Source organism: Triticum dicoccoides, chromosome 4A (genome assembly GCF_002162155.2).
Source record: "Triticum dicoccoides isolate Atlit2015 ecotype Zavitan chromosome 4A, WEW_v2.0, whole genome shotgun sequence".
In the NCBI taxonomy this organism is placed as follows: Eukaryota; Viridiplantae; Streptophyta; class Magnoliopsida; order Poales; family Poaceae; genus Triticum; species Triticum dicoccoides.
In genome coordinates this window covers 428651726-428656742 of record NC_041386.1, presented here as the reverse complement: position 1 = coordinate 428656742, position 5017 = coordinate 428651726, and the positions used below count along the sequence as shown (strand labels likewise).

The following is a 5017-nucleotide window of genomic DNA, read 5'->3' as shown; positions in this document are numbered from 1 at the left end:
CGTATGTATTAACACAAGCACCTTTGTGTGCTACAAATGACATCCATGCACGAGGCACTCGAATCACAATATTAATAAATAATTTGGGTACAAATCAAGCAAAGAAATAAATAGTGAACACATGAGGTCATGCGCCCGTTAACCACAATGAAACAATACTAATGAGTACAAACTAATTTCACAAATCTGTACCATAGCATGGATCTCCCGTGGATATGTTCAGTTGTACCACTCAATGAAGAACGCATAACAAAAACTATAGGAGAGATCAACAGAGGTTAAGCGATAAAAATTCAAGCTTTTCCCCATAATTGCACTACACATGTTCAGATTTTTCACCAGTATTTTTAAGTGTGCTGCCGTCTGAACCTTTGACATTTCCTTCTTATATAAATGATCTTGAACCCCCTAGAAACTTGTGAGATATGATCGCATCTCTCGAAAGCCATCGACCGCTTTAGAACAATTCCTGAAATCCTCTCACACCGTGCATAAAACTTGGCCTTCGGTCCCAATAATAATATTTTGGGATCCTTCTTCAATCGCCATCAACATTGTTGTCCCTGTCGGTCAGCTATCAACTTACGGTTCCGAACATACTAGCTTTGGCAAAATGTGTACGAACTGCTAAAGAAACTAAAGATCGTTGGCGAACAACATCGGGTAGTACTTTGTTGTCTTTGAACTTCATGGTTTCTTGATTCTGAACTTGCGATTTATTTAATTTTTTGTAGGGTGCAGGGAGACTGCCGGTGTTCGGAAGCCGGGCTTTGTTCCCTCAAGTAGTCGCGTCCACTGCCGCACAGGACGGTGAGCAGGGGAGGAAAGAGAGACAGACCTGGCAACAAGCACTATAAGATGATGAATACAATGAATCATCTACTTATAAGTTCAGCAAAAAAATATATAAGCACATCAGACTATGTATGTCACAGCGTGAAGCAAAGGAAAATCAAAGTGAACACTTAGCTACAATAGTTTTCTTACATATATGAACGCAAACACATCCTAGGCAAAGAAATGCTGGGAATATCTAAATCAAAACAGAAGCACTAGTAGATGTTGTGTTTCAATGCACTGCTACATCTCGTTTTTTTTTCTTTTTCTTTTCCTATTTTCTAGCCAATTATAAAGTGCTTATAGAAAAATTACAACTTTTCCCCACTCCATGATATAAGTGCTTGGGATGGAGGTATTTTGCGCAGTAAATAATTGGGCAAATAATAGAACATGAACAAAGAAAAATTAAACCAAAGGGAAACACGATTACACAACAGTTCTATCTTCAGCTAGCCATTTTATCAAACATGTCTTGTGCACCTTTTGGTTTGGCGCAAGAAACATAGGGAAGGAGGCGAGCAAGAGTAGATTGGAAAGGGAGGTGGCAGGACTGTGCTAGCAGTAGTTGTTGCTCCTTGTGTGTCACTGTGAAGCTGGAGTACAGATGGACGGCTTACCTCTTCATCAACGTGTGGGAGAAGTGGCTACGGTGTGGCACGCAGGCGACGCCCGGGGTGTGGAGGCGCTGGGTGGAGCAGTTCGTGGCAGCGCGTGCGAGCAGTCCGTGGCAGCGCGTGCGAGCAGTCCATATACTACACATGCTCTGTATCTCCCTCTATTCTTGCTTATCCATCAAAATCAAGGCGTTGACTTCATTAGGAGAAAAACAAAACTAGCATTGGCAGAAAGCGTAGTGGTAGCATTAGCAAGAAAGGCTACCTCTTGCATCTTCAGGCTGGTGGAGCTTCACCCAGCAGCAGCTGGCCAGGACGAGATTGCGTGCACCCTGCGAGCCAGATCCCCGGAAGGTGGAGGTGGGCTTTGCGAGGTCAACCAGCAGGTGAAGGTTCATGGGTTGGGGGCGGCGCGTCGGCATGTGGATGCGATGTGGAGTAGCAAGAACAAAAGATTGGATCAAGGAAGGGGCAAACAGAGTTTGCGATTGCAATAAAAATGAAACTAGCAAATTGAGGGGCTCGTCCTAGTTGTGGTTGTAGGCTCGATGGCCTTCTGCAGTGCTCCATCGAGGAAGCTGCCGGTCTCCTTCAGCTATGAGTCAGGGAGAGCAACCCCCGGTGACTGGACCATGGCGACGCATCCTGTCGGAGGCGCCCGACCGGCATCGAGGGATAGCACGGGGAAGTGGAGAATCGCTGGGGCGGCGACTGATTTGCGTCGGGTGGCGGCCGACGCGCATGGGGGATCCCGTGGTGGCGGGGCAGGGTAGGGTGGCGGCGGCGGCAGCGCGCGGGGTGGGGCGGTGACGGCGGCTCATGGTGCGCGAGGTAGGAGGTGATGCGCGGTGGGGCTGCGGCGGCGGCCTGTGGGGTGGGCGAGGTAGGAGGCGGCGCGGGGTGGGGCAGCGACGGAGGAGCGCGAGGTTGGGCGTGGAGTTGCGGCGACGCGTGGGGGAGGGGGTGATTGCGCCGGCGGCCAGCGCAGGGGACGGGTGGTCGTGGGATGGAGGTTGGGGACGAGTTCATGTGCAGCTGCGGGTTGGTCATTTTTTTCTAATTCTCGGGAACAACTAGTCGTGCCCTATATAGGTCCAAACAGGATCCAAATAACTATTTTGATCCTGGGATCTATAGGGAGTGGCATTTTGGCTCTCGGGTCTAGGTGAACCCGAAATCTGAGCCGCCTAGACAAGCATGGAGATGTGTGCTACAGGTCACTGTCGAAGGAATACAAGAATTGAAAAAGATTTATACACTGCAGGGTCATAGTGTACGTACAGATGATTCATGACGGGGGAGCGGACGGACGTTGGCTCTGTTAAGGGCTCTGACGCATCTGTACCCTGGACCTGTACCTGGTCACGTGGTATAAATAGTTTGTTTGGACGCCCCCGCATCAGCCATCCCCACATGTCAGGTGAAAGTAATAAAGGATGACAGATAAAAATACTGATTCGGTTTCTGATTCAAATAAATAAATTAAAAACATGATAGAGTACGAGTCAAGATATAAAAACTAAAGAAAAGCTTGTCGCACATGTAGTTCGTTATAATTTGTGCAACAAAAAGAAAAATCATCCAACACCACCGCCCGAGCCACCATCAGGTCCAATGACGCCGCCTACAAGCACCGCCGCCACGGAGGCGACCACCACCGACCACCTGGACAGCTCGACCACCGTCACCCACTTGCGCACCTCACCCACCACCACGCACGGGAGCAACCAGTGCATCCACCGTCGGGCTCAGTGCCACCACCCACCTGCGCCGCTGCCATGGGGATGACCACCGCCACCCACCTGCGCCACGTAGGCGACCACCACCGCCACTCGCAGGACCAGCCACTTCGTCCGCTTCGGTTGCCGGCGCCGCGGATTATTGTTGTGCAGTCAGGAGTGTCCTTGCATGATCTGAATACAGTCAAATATACAGAGAATATACAGTCAAGAGTGTGAAAATAGTGACTGAATTTACTGAACTTATGCTAATGAACTACTGAACTCACAACAAAAATCTACAATTCTAAAAAATCTGAGATCTAATAAATTTACTTCTTGAGTTGGTCCTGGCTTGCAAGAGTACATCCTAGTGCACATATACAACAGAGGTTATGCAGAACCAAATTGTCATTGTGGTTTCAGTACAAGAATTGAGTGGTAGTGAGATCAGAACAACCACAAGAATTGTCGTTGTCATTGTGGTTTCAGCAAATAAAGTTTCTGCTGGCTAATCAAACCAGCAAACAAGCAATGGTTCTTGAGTTTCACTAGAAATGCCGTTTGCAATTAAAGTGAGATGAGAACAAGTGAAGTACTGAATGTGTTTGCATGATTGACTCAAGTTTCATCCATATCATTGTCATTGTCACTGAATGAATGATTCAGTCAAGTTTCACTAGAATTTGATTTTGCAGTACATATTGTGATTTAGTCAAGTTTCGCCCAGAATGACAAGTTAAACTTAACTGTCAATTTTCATTCATTTCTGTGTGTGCATGATTCAGTCTAGGTTCACTAGAATTTCATTTCGCAGTTCCAATTTTCAAACAACTCTCCCTGATTCAGTTAAACTACCATTGTCATTTTGCTGAGATCTTGTTTGAAACTAGTACCCCCACCCATATCAACAACTCTAAAATTTGTCGAGGTACTGAATGCACCCACATCAACTTTGACACAAACCTAAAGGTACTGAATCCTGACAGGTTGTTGTGTTAATATCAACAGCTCTAAATGTGTGAAGGTACTAAACTGAGCGTACCTAAACAAGTGATTTTTCATACTAGAGAGCATGCCCGGTTAATGTTGGAGAAGCCTGAAAAGCTGTAACACCCCAGATGTAATTTACCTTATATGTATCCCAACTCTTGCCGTTTCCGGCGCTAAGTTATTTTATTTCCTCGGGTTCGGGTTTTTGTCTCCGTGTGTTGTTGTCTGTGTCATGCATCTCATATCATGTCATCATGTGCATTGCATTTGCATACGTGTTCGTCTCATGCATCCGAGCATTTTCCCCGTTGTCCGTTTTGCATTCCGACGCCCCTATCTCCTCCGGTGCCCCTTTCTACCACTTTTCATGTGTGGGGGTTAAACATTTTCGGATTGGACCAAGACTTGCCATGCGGCCTTGGTTTACTACCGGTAGACCGCCTGTCAAGTTTCGTACCATTTGGACTTCGTTTGATACTACAACGGTTAACCGAGGGACCGAGAAGGCCTCGTTTGTGTTGCAGCCCAACACCCTTCCAATTTGGCCCATAACCCACCAAAACCTCTCCCATCGTCTAGAGCGTTCGATCACAATTGCGTGGCCGAAAACCGCACTCTATTTGGAGCTTCCTAGCTCCCTCTATGCCTATAAATAGATCCCCTTCCGTAATTCCCGGGCCTCTCCCCCCGAAACCCTAGAAATCGTCGTCTGCCGCGCCGGACATGTCCGCTCCGCGCCGGACGCACCGCCGCCGCTGTCCGCGCCCAACCAAGGCGTGACACGTGGCATCGCCTCCGTCCCCGCGCCGCCGGCCCGCCAGGCCCACGGCCGGCCCCCGAAGCCCGCTCGTC

At 48.2% G+C, this 5017-nt stretch overlaps 1 long non-coding RNA gene across 1 annotated transcript; it reads right to left on the bottom strand.

Annotated features, from left to right (window-relative positions):
* Positions 1-278: 278 nt before the first annotated feature.
* Positions 279-2490, bottom strand: LOC119286033. Its single transcript, XR_005140170.1, has 3 exons — positions 1720-2490; positions 1458-1624; positions 279-838 (listed from the first exon to the last, which is right to left on the bottom strand). It is a non-coding gene; the product is annotated as an uncharacterized LOC119286033 (long non-coding RNA).
* Positions 2491-5017: the final 2527 nt, after the last annotated feature.